This window comes from Arachis stenosperma, chromosome 4, assembly GCF_014773155.1.
Source record: "Arachis stenosperma cultivar V10309 chromosome 4, arast.V10309.gnm1.PFL2, whole genome shotgun sequence".
NCBI classification, from domain to species: Eukaryota; Viridiplantae; Streptophyta; class Magnoliopsida; order Fabales; family Fabaceae; genus Arachis; species Arachis stenosperma.
The window spans coordinates 48,609,549-48,622,208 of record NC_080380.1 but is presented as its reverse complement, the minus strand read 5'-3'; positions in this window follow the sequence as shown (position 1 = coordinate 48,622,208).

The window sequence follows — 12,660 nt, the reverse complement described above, 5'->3', positions numbered from 1 at the left end:
AAGCAGTGAACCTTCCATGAAAGAAGAGGCTAAAACAGTAACTGCTGAACTGAGTCCTACAGAACAAGTTACTGAATTCAATCAGCAACTAGATTTTCTAACAAAACAGCTAGCCGAATTCAAGGAAATACTACAAGAAACAAGAATGGCTAATATGAATATAGAAGTACAGTTGAAGCAAACAGAACAGCAGTTATCAAAACAAATAACAGAAGAAGTGGGAAAACATTAAATACCTCACTTCAAGGTTGCAAGAAGCCAAGAAATGAGCAAACTACCCAAAATCTATCCGAGGACAGTAAGAGCCGAGAGAGGAATAATTCTGGCGCTCAAACACCAGAAAATGGGTGGAAAGCTGGTGCTGAACGCCCAAACCATGCTCAGTCCTGGCGTTCAACGCCAAAAACAAGCAAGGATTTGGCGTTGAACGCCCAAAGGGAGCACAGTTCTGGCGTTCAAACGCCAGAAACAAGTAAGGAGTTGGTGTCTAACGCCACTCCAGCTTCCACCCCTGGCATTCAAATGCCAGTGGGGGATCAAACACATACAAGTGCTGATAATAACCCATCTAAAAAGGCTTCTCAACCCACATCTGTAGGCAATAAACCTACAGCAACTAAGGTTGAGGAATACAAAGCCAAAATGCCTTATCCTCAGAAACTCCGCCAAGCGGAACAGGATAAGCAATTTGCCCGCTTTGCAGACTATCTCAGGACTCTTAAAATAAAGATTCTGTTTGCAGAGGCACTTGAGCAAATACCCTCTTATGCTAAGTTCATGAAAGAGATCTTAAGTCATAAGAAGGATTGGAGGGAAACTGAAAAAGTTTACCTCACTGAAGAATGCAGTGTGATGACAGGTCATCTTAGCCTAGTTTCACTAGCCTTTTTCTTTTGTTTTCATTTGAATTATGCACTTTCTTGAGCTCTAAGCAAGCCAATTTGGGTAGATTTTCATGCTCCCTTTGATTTAATTAACCATAGATGAATTAATGCAATTTCATGAGGTTTTATACTATATTTGATACATATTGTGAAAGAATGAATATCTCATGATTTTAAGCATAGCTTTGATGTGTTTGGTTGATTAATAATAGGTGAAGAAAGCTTGGAGAAAGGTTGAAGCAAGAAGGAATGGCTAGGAGTAAAAAGAGGACAGTGGAATAAGTAAAATTGAACCAGGAAGCAAAAAGCTGGACCTAAAGTTAGCCTCAAACTTTTGCACAAACTTTTGGGTGAAAAGTTAGCTCCAACGTTAGACCCCTAACTTTTGGGCTAACGTTGGAACTTGAAAATCACTCCCTGGGCACCAAAAGTTTGCGCCAACGTTAGACCCCTAACTTTTGGGCTAACGTTGGCACATGAAAATACCCCTGACCACCAAAAGTTTGCGCCAACGTTAGACCCCTAACTTTTGGGCTAACGTTGGCACATGGGAAATACAAAGGGGGAGCAAAAGTTTGCGCCAACGTTAGACCCCTAACTTTTGGGCTAACGTTGGCGCCATAAGTGCACAAGGTAAAGCCAACGTTGGAGCAAAAGTTAGACCCCTAACTTTGGCACCAACGTTGGTATCAGCAGATTATGGTAGCTGATATGAAAAGTTGGAGCAAAAGTTAGACCCCTAACTTTTGCTCAAACTTTTACTCCAACTTTTGCAAAACTCCAACCCGGTTCAATTGGTTCACTTTGGTTCCTCCCCAAACTTCAAGAGCAATCAACCAAGGCCTCTTTCAACCCAATTCCACCAAGAGCAAAGGCCCAACTCAAGGCTTGAAAATCATTTGAAGAAAGTGTATAAATAGGATAGAATTCAAGTTAGTCGGGGAGCTCTTCTTTTTAGTTTTCCCTTTAGTTTTGCTCAGTAGTTTTCGGAGAGCTTTTGGTATTGAGTGAATTTTAGTTTCTTAGTTCCGGGGAAGGAGAATTCCATTCTCTTCCTCTTAGTTTTATTGTTTTCAATTTCAATTACCTTGTCTTGGATCTTGGGTTGGAGAATTGAAGAAATTCTATTTCAATCTCATCCTTGGATCTCTCTGTTTTTTTACTGCATAATTGAGTTTAAATTTCTGTTAATTGCTCTTCATCTACTTTCTTTGCAATTTACAATTTCTTTGCAAGTGTTCTTGTTGGATCTAGGAAGGCATTGAGATCTAGACTCGGTTATCTAGTCTCTTGGGTCCTGAGATCTGAATTTCCAATTTCCAATTCTCTGTTTATTGCTTTTCATGTTCATTTACTCTTCTGTTTCAGATCCAATCCCAATCCCCTTTTACTCTTCTGTTTGATGCAAATTTACTTTGCCTTGCTTAATTTCTGCAAATCCAATTCCCATTTCCCTTTACAATTCAAGCCATTTACATTTCTTGCAATTTAAGATTCTGCAATTTACATTTCTTGTGTTCTAAGTTTCTGCCATTTAATTTCTTGCTCTTTAAGATTCAGCACTTTAAATTTCAATTCTCCTCTTTAATTTCATGCAATTTACCCATTTCCTTTACTTTCCATGCGATTTAAATTCTGCAAATTACAAATCACTCAACCAAATCTTGATTCGCTTAACTAAATCAACCACTAAACTAAAATTGCTCAATCCTTCAATCCCTGTGGGATCGACCTCACTCCCGTGAGTTTTTATTACTTGATGCGACCCGGTGCACTTGCCGGTGAGTTTTGTGTCGGATCGTTTTCCGCACATCAAGTTTTTGGCGCCGTTGCCGGGGATTGAATAGATTGACAATGATTAAGTGAGGTGGTGGTCTAGATCAAGCATTTTCTTTATTTTTGTTCCCTGTTTTAGATTGAAACCAAGGTGTTTGAGTTTATGCCTCACTAAGAAATTCTCATCTGTGATATGAGTAATTTCAATTTTCAATGGTGTTGTGCTTTCCAAAATACAAATGGAGTTCAACTCATCTTGCAGTCAAACAAAATTTTTCAGGATATCACCCACCAGCACCAACCTCTAATGGTGGCTGGGGATATCACCAAGAATTAACAGATTCTGAGCACTCCAATCCATGGAGACTTGCTTCAGAGACACAAGATGAGCAGGAGAAGCATATGGGATACAAACCTCCACTCCAAAATAATTCATATTATTATCCTCATGGTAGATGGGAGGATTACCACAGACTGAAAGAGCATCCACCCTCACGTCCCAGTTCCTCAATTAAAAGTTCTTCATCACTTGATTATGCCTCAACACAAAGTTTCCTCCAAAATCCATACCAGTCATCCCATCAATCACACAACTCATTCCACACCCCTCAACACAACTTCACCACAACACATTCACGTCACCAAAATTACTCTCAACCTTCATCTCTTGAATTAACAGATGAGGAATACCTTGAAGGCATTGAATTAACAGATGAGAAATACCTTGAAGGCATTGAAATACAGAAAAAACTAGTGGAATTCTACACAAAATCCCCATCTTGGGAAGAAACCATCCTCGAGCAGATAAATGGGTCCTTAGAGCAAACAAAGAGGAATTTAGAACCATCAAACAGTACGGATGAAGACAAATTTGAGGGTGAGGAAGTGGAAAAGCAAGATGAGGAAGCCTCTGTGTCAAGAGAAATTTCAATAAAAAATGAGGTAGATGTGGTTGAACCTGAAACTGCACTTGAGATGATAAGAGAACATGAAGACTCACAACTCTCACAAACTTCCCTGGACCAAAACGCCTCAACACTTGAATCCATGATTGAAAGGTATGAAGAGGAGATGAAGAAATGTTGGGAAGATCAACAAACCTCCTCCATGATAGAGCTATTAAAGCAAATGTTGGGTGCAAAGAAAGGAGTGGAGGAGCATGAAAGTGAGGAAGTCATTCCAGAGAATTCACACTCAAGTGAAGCAGAAAATCACATGAAGGAAGGGCTCATGGAACCACCAATACAAGAGGCTCTTAATGAAGAAATCACTCCAATAATCACACAGCAACCATGTCTTGACATCCAAGAAGTGAAGGCAATTGACAAAAGCACCGAGAAGAGGATTGTGACCAAGCTACAAAAGACAACATTCAAAAGAAGGTCAACTGCAAACAATCCTTCCCCTAAACTAGCAAGCAAGCTCAATCAAGCAGTGTACAAAATGAGGCTTGCTGAGAAGAGACTAAGAAAGGGGACAACAGCTGAAATTTTCCCCCCCTTAAGGTCATTCCTCTTAACCAACTGGAAGAAGAGGAAGAAAGTGAAGAACAACATGTCAAGCTAGTGACAATAAAGAAGCGCTTGTTGGGAGGCAACCCAACCTGAGGTAATTTTCTCTTCATAGCTAATGTAATAAAAAAGTTGAGTAGATTTCTCTGTATTGCAAAGAGCTAAGTTTGGTGTTGCACACCAAAATAGTTAAGGGGTGAATGTTGGATGCTAAGTTTGGTGTTCCACCAAAAATTTCATTAAGAACACATTGCACCCTCAGCATGATCAGTATCGGCTCCAAACCATCAGAGAAACTGCTTAACAATTGTCATGTTTCTAGTTTTTGGTTGTTTTCTAGTTCATAGTTTATTTCCTTAATAAAAGTACTTGATGTTTCATGCATGTATTTATTTTGCTACATATAGAAGTAGGCAAGGAACTAAGTTTGGTGTTCCCACACCAACTTAGGTTCACAGAATCACAAGCATACATGCAGGCTAACTACCTCTCAAGTGCTTGGGGAACAAGCAACTTTCAATATCTTTTGTAGGAAGTCATTCAATCTCTTGGAGGAAAAAGTACATCATCATGGACAGAGGAAGGATATAGAACCCAACAATGATGATGACACAGAGGAAACAAATAGACTCCAAGAGGTTGTATTGTTCTCCGACTAATTCTAGTTCAAGTATGTTAATTGAAAGTGCAAATGTCCCCTGTTGATTAGTGTCTTCTTAGATTCATTTACTGTCTGCGAGTTTGTTTGGTTTCATGCTATTATGGCTTACTAGTCTAAGTGCTTGATTCACTTTCATCTTACTTGAATTATATGCTTTGTTCCTCATGCTTGAATAAAAGAAAAATAACTGTGAAATAGAGAAAGAGTAAAAGTCTAGCATGATATGAGACAAAATGAGGTTATGTGGTGGTATGTGCTGGTTCATTAGTTGATTTATGAATAAGGCTGAATGTTAGCATGACTATGTGATATGAACTTGAGTTACATTTCATGAGACTTGACAAAAGAAAAAGGTCCAAAATAAAAGAAAGAAAATGCAAGAAAAAGAAGCAAAAAGAAATAAACAAGGCTGGGCATCAATAGCTTGAGATTTGGATATATGCCTGTGATGCTTTTGTACAAGATAAGCTTGGATAACTAGGTTCTAAGGGGTGCTTCATCACCCGGCAACTTGGGTTAACTAACCCGGGATTGCCAACCAAAAGTCCACCATCAAGAGCTACTTTGAGACAAAGCATTTAGTAACCCAAAGAGGTGCTGGGCATCAATTTCCAAAGAACTAACAGAGATGAACAAAACAAGCTAAATGCCTGTGATGTGTGTGCTAAGGAGAGGCTTGAGCAAGTAAGTCCATAGGGGTGTTTCAACACCTAGCATCTTGAACCAACTGGGGCGGGAATGCTGGCTGAAAGCTTACTCTAAAAAGTTGCCTTACCACATAGCATTAAGCCTCAGCCAAGAAAAGAACAAGAAAAGCTAAGGACCAAGCAATAACAAGTCTCATTTTTTTTGTAATTCAAGTAAGGATCCAAAGGAATGTTGATGTCTCAGCCCCAGAATAAAAATCCCTAAGATACCATGCATAAAAACCCCATTTATCAGTATTCAATGTCTTCCAATAAAAGGCTTATACATTTCTCTGTTTCTAGTAATTTTCCTTATGACTTACTGCTTGCTTGGGGACAAGCAAGATTTAAGTTTGGTGTTGTGATGACAGGTCATCTTAACCTAGTTTCACTAGCCTTTTTCTTTTGTTTTCATTTGAATTATGCACTTTCTTGAGCTCTAAGCAAGCCAATTTGGGTAGATTTTCATGCTCCCTTTGATTTAATTAACCATAGATGAATTAATGCAATTTCATGAGGTTTTATGCTATATTTGATACATATTGTGAAAGAATGAATATCTCATGATTTTAAGCATAGCTTTGATGTGTTTGGTTGATTAATAATAGGTGAAGAAAGCTTGGAGAAAGGTTGAAGCAAGAAGGAATGGCTAGGAGTAAAAAGAGGACAGTGGAATAAGTAAAATTGAACCAGGAAGCAAAAAGCTGGACCTAAAGTTAGCCTCAAACTTTTGCACAAACTTTTGGGTGAAAAGTTAGCTCCAACGTTAGACCCCTAACTTTTGGGCTAACGTTGGAACTTGAAAATCACTCCCTGGGCACCAAAAGTTTGCGCCAACGTTAGACCCCTAACTTTTGGGCTAACGTTGGCACATGAAAATACCCCTGACCACCAAAAGTTTGCGCCAACGTTAGACCCCTAACTTTTGGGCTAACGTTGGCACATGGGAAATACAAAGGGGGAGCAAAAGTTTGCGCCAACGTTAGACCCCTAACTTTTGGGCTAACGTTGGCGCCATAAGTGCACAAGGTAAAGCCAACGTTGGAGCAAAAGTTAGACCCCTAACTTTGGCACCAACGTTGGTATCAGCAGATTATGGTAGCTGATATGAAAAGTTGGAGCAAAAGTTAGACCCCTAACTTTTGCTCAAACTTTTACTCCAACTTTTGCAAAACTTCAACCCGGTTCAATTGGTTCACTTTGGTTCCTCCCCAAACTTCAAGAGCAATCAACCAAGGCCTCTTTCAACCCAATTCCACCAAGAGCAAAGGCCCAACTCAAGGCTTGAAAATCATTTGAAGAAAGTGTATAAATAGGATAGAATTCTAGTTAGTCGGGGAGCTCTTCTTTTTAGTTTTCCCTTTAGTTTTGCTCAGTAGTTTTCGGAGAGCTTTTGGTATTGAGTGAATTTTAGTTTCTTAGTTCCGGGGAAGGAGAATTCCATTCTCTTCCTCTTAGTTTTATTGTTTTCAATTTCAATTACCTTGTCTTGGATCTTGGGTTGGAGAATTGAAGAAATTCTGTTTCAATCTCATCCTTGGATCTCTCTGTTTCTTTACTGCATAATTGAGTTTAAATTTCTGTTAATTGCTCTTCATCTACTTTCTTTGCAATTTACAATTTCTTTGCAAGTGTTCTTGTTGGATCTAGGAAGGCATTGAGATCTAGACTCGGTTATCTAGTCTCTTGGGTCCTGAGATCTGAATTTCCAATTTCCAATTCTCTGTTTATTGCTTTTCATGTTCATTTACTCTTCTGTTTCAGATCCAATCCCAATCCCCTTTTACTCTTCTGTTTGATGCAAATTTACTTTGCCTTGCTTAATTTCTGCAAATCCAATTCCCATTTCCCTTTACAATTCAAGCCATTTACATTTCTTGCAATTTAAGATTCTGCAATTTACATTTCTTGTGTTCTAAGTTTCTGCCATTTAATTTCTTGCTCTTTAAGATTCAGCACTTTAAATTTCAATTCTCCTCTTTAATTTCATGCAATTTACCCATTTCCTTTACTTTCCATGCGATTTAAATTCTGCAAATTACAAATCACTCAACCAAATCTTGATTCGCTTGACTAAATCAACCACTAAACTAAAATTGCTCAATCCTTCAATCCTTGTGGGATCGACCTCACTCCCGTGAGTTTTTATTACTTGATGCGACCCGGTGCACTTGCCGGTGAGTTTTGTGTCGGATCATTTTCCGCACATCACAGTGCAGTCATTCTGAAAAGCTTACCTAAGAAGCTTAAAGATCCTGAAAGCTTTATGATACCATGCACATTAGAGGGTATTTGTACCAAACAAGCTCTATGTGATCTTGGAGCAAGTATCAACCTGATACCTGCATCTACTATCAAAAAGCTTGGTTTGATTGAAGAGGTCAAACCAACCCAGATATGTCTCCAACTTACTGATGGCTCCATTAAATACCCATCAGGCGTGATTGAAGATATGATTGTCAAGGTTGGGCCATTTGCCTTTCCTATTGACTTTGTGGTGCTGGAAATGGAGGAGCACAAGAGTGCAACTCTCATTCTAGGAAGACCTTTCCTAGCAACTGGCCGAACCCTCATTGACATCCAAAAAGGGGAAGTAACCCTGAGAGTCAATGAAGATGAGTTCAAGTTGAATGTTGTCAAAGATATGCAGCATCCAGACACCCCAAATGACTGCATGAGCATTGATATTATTGATTCTCTGGTAAAAGAGATCAATATGACTGAGAGTCTCGAATCAAAGCTGGAGGATATCTTTAAAGATGTCCAGCCTGATCTGGAGAAATCAGAGAGAATAATAGAACCTCTGAAAATCCCTCAGGAAGAGGAGAAACCTCCTAAACCCGAGCTCAAACCATTACCACCATCCCTGAAATATGCATTTCTGGGAGAAGGTGATACCTTTCCTGTAATCATAAGCTCTACCTTAGAGCCACAGGAAGAGGAAGCACTAATTCAAGTGCTAAAGACACACAAGACAGCTCTTGGGTGGTCCATCAGTGATCTTAAGGACATTAGCCCAGCCAGATGTATGCACAAGATCTTATTGGAGGGTGACGCTAATCCGGTGGTTCAACCACAAAGGCGGCTGAATCCAGCCATGAAGGAGGTGGTGCAGAAGGAGGTCACTAAATTACTAGAGGTTGGGATTATTTATCCTATTTCTGATAGCCCCTGGGTAAGCCATGTCCAAGTCGTCCCTAAGAAGGGTGGCATGACAGTGGTTCATAATGAAAAAATAAACTGGTTCCTACAAGAACAGTTACAGGGTGGCGTATGTGTATTGATTATAGAAGGCTCAATACAGCTACCAGAAAGGATCATTTTCTTTTACCATTCATAGACCAGATGCTAGAAAGACTAGCAGGTCATGAATACTACTGCTTCCTGGATGGATATTCAGGTTATAATCAAATTGCAGTAGATCCCCAGGATCAAGAGAAAACAGCATTCACATGTCCATCTGGAGTATTTGCATACAGAAGAATGCCATTTGGCCTATGCAATGCACCTGCAACCTTTCAAAGGTGCATGCTCTCAATTTTTTCTGATATGGTGGAAAAATTTCTGGAAGTCTTCATGGATGACTTTTCAGTATTTGGAGACTCATTCAGCTCCTGTCTTGACCATCTAGCACTTGTTTTAAAGAGGTGCCAAGAGACTAACTGGTTTTAAACTTGGAGAAATGTCACTTTATGGTGACTGAAGGAATTGTCCTTGGGCACAAAATTTCGAACAAGGGAATAGAAGTGGATCAAGCTAAGGTAGAGGTAATTGAAAAATTACCACCACCTGCCAATGTTAAGGCAATCAGAAGCTTTCTGGGGCATGCAGGATTTTATAGGAGGTTTATAAAGAATTTTTCAAAAATCGCCAAACCTCTGAGTAACCTGCTAGCTGCTGACACGCCATTTATCTTCGATAAAGAGTGTCTGCAGGCATTTGAAACTCTGAAAGCTAAGCTGGTCACAACACCAGTCATCTCTGCACCAGATTGGACATTACCATTTTAATTAATGTGTGATGCCAGTGACCATGCCATTGGTGCAGTGTTGGGACAAAGGCATGACAAGCTTCTGCACATCATTTATTATGCCAGCCGTGTTCTAAATGACGCACAGAAGAACTATACAACCACAGAAAAATAGTTACTTACAATGGTTTACGCCATTGACAAGTTCAGATCTTATTTAGTAGGATTAAAAGTGATTGTGTACACTGACCATGCTGCTCTTAAATATCTACTCACAAAGCAGGATTCAAAACCCAGACTCATAAGATGGGTTTTGCTTCTGCAAGAGTTTGATATAGAAATTAGAGACAGAAAAGGGACAGAGAATCAAGTAGCAAATCACCTGTCCCGAATAGAACCAGTAGAAGGGGCGTCCCTCCCTCTTACTGAGATCTCAGAAAACTTTCCGGATGAGCAACTCTTTGCCATCCAGGAAATGCCATGGTTTGCAGACATTACAAACTACAAGGCAGTAAGATTCATACCTGGTCGGCGAAATTGTGAACTATACTTTTTCACAACTCTCATAATCCCTGGTAATGGCTCCAAAAACTTGGTGCGCTTAATACCATGGCATTACACAACTTCGCACAACTAACCAGCAAGTGCACTGGGTCGTCCAAGTAATAAAACCTTACGTGAGTAAGGGTCGATCCCACGGAGATTGTTAGTATTGAAGCAAGCTATGGTCATCTTGTAAATCTTAGTCAGGCAAACTCAGATATATATGGTGATGAACGAAAATAACATAGAAGATAAAGATAGTGATACTTATGTATATCATTGGTGTATGAGCTTCAGACAAGTGTATGAAGATGCCTTCCCTTCCGTCTCTCTGCTTTCCTACAGCCTTCATCCAATCCTTTCTTACTCCTTTCCATGGCAAGCTCGTGTAGGGTCTCACTGTTGTCAGCAGCTACCTCCCATCCTCTCAGTGAAAGCGATTGCATATGTCCTGTCACGGCATAGCGGAATTCATCTGTCGGTTCTCAATCAGGCGCGGAATAGAATCCAGTGATTCTTTTGCGTTATCGCTAACGCCCCCGCCCTCAGGGTTTGAAGCACGTCACAGTCATTCAGTCATTGAATCCTACTCAGAACACCACAGACAAGGTTAGACCTTCCGGATTCTCTTGAATGCTGCCATCAGGTCCTGCCTATACCACGAAGACTCCGAAGAATCCAAGAGATATTCACTAAGCCTCGAATGCTTGTAGAACAAGAATGGTTGTCAATCACCTTGTTCATAGGTGAGAGTGGTGATGGGCGTCAATCATCACCATCATCATGTTGAAGAACAAGTGATATCTTGGTAAAAGAACAAGCGGAATTGAATGGAAGAACAATAGTAATTGCATTAATACTCGAGGTACAGCAGAGCTCCACACCCTTAATCTATGGTGTGTAGAAACTCCACCGTTGAAAATACATAAGAACAGGGTCTAGGCATGGCCGAATGGCCAGCCTCCCAGAGGTCTAAGATAGCATAAAACAAAGATAGCTACCAAAGTCTCGATACAAATACAATAGTAAAAGGTCCTACTTATAGATAACTAGTAGCCTAGGTGTACAAAGATGAGTAAATGACATAAAAATCCACTTCCGGGCCCACTTGGTGTGTGCTTGGGCTGAGCAATCAAGGAAATTCGTGTAGAGAACTTTTCTGGAGTTAAACGCCAGCTCCCATGCCAGTTTGGGCGTTTAACTCCAACTTTTATTCCTGTTCCGGCGTTTAACGCTGGAATTCCTGAGGCCGGATTGCTTTGCGGGTTTGGGCCATCAAATCTTGGACAAAGTATGGACTATTATATATTGCTGGAAAGCCCTGGATGTCTACTTTCCAACGCCGTTGAGAGCGCGCCAATTGGGCTTCTGTAGCTCCAGAAAATCCACTTCGAGTGCAGGGAGGTCAGAATCCAACAGCATCTGCAGTCCTTTTTGGTCTCTGAATCAGATTTTTGCTCAGGTCCCTCAATTTCAGCCAGAAAATACCTGAAATCACAGAAAAACACACAAACTCATAGTAAAGTCCAGAAAAGTGAATTTTAAATAAAAACTAATAAAAATGTACTAAAATCTAACTAAAAGATATCAAAAACATACTAAAAACAATGCCAAAAAGTATACAAATTATCCGCTCATCAATACCCAAAGAGTACAGTAGACAGCAAACAAAGAAATTGATCACGGATGCAAAGTACTATCTTTGGGATGAACCATATCTCTTCAAGAGATGTGCAGACGGAGTAATCCGTAGATGTGTGCCTAAAGAAAAAGCACAGAAGATCCTCTGGCACTGCCATTGATCAGTGTGGAGGACATTTTGGAAGTGAGCGAACAGCCACAAGAGTCCTCCAATATGGCTTCTACTGGCCTACTCTCTATAAAGACTCCCGAGTGTTTGTACTTAATTGTGACAGTTGCCAAAGATCTGGCAATCTGCCTCACAGTTATGTCATGCCTCAACAAGGGATCTTGGAGATCGAGTTGTTTGATGTATGGGGTATTGACTTCATGGGGCCATTCCCACCATCATACTCAAACACTTATATTCTGGTGGTAGTGGATTATGTATCCAAATGGGTAGAAGCTATAGCAACACCCACTAATGATACTAAGACAGTGCTAAAATTCCTCCATAAATACATCTTCAGCAGATTTGGTATACCTAGAGTACTAATCAGTGATGGGGCACTCATTTATGCAATAAACAGCTTTACTCTGCTTTGGTTCGATATGGAGTTAGCCACAGGGTAGCCACTCATATCATCTACAGACAAATGGGCAAGCTGAAGTCTCTAATAGAGAACTTAAAAGAATCCTGGAACGGACTGTGATTAACCGTAGAAGGGATTGGGCAAGAAGCTTGGATGATGCTCTGTGGGCATACAGAACAGCATTCAAGACTCCTATAGGAACTTCTCCATACCAGCTTGTGTATGGAAAAGCCTGTCACTTGCCAATGGAACTGGAACATAAGGCCTAATGGGCAACCAGATTCCTAAACCTTGATGCTAAGTTAGCTGGAGAAAAAAAGATTGCTTCAGTTAAATAAGCTAGAGGAATTCAGACTCAATGCTTTCGAAAATGCAAAAATTTACAAAGAGAAAGCAAAAAGATGGCATGATAAGAA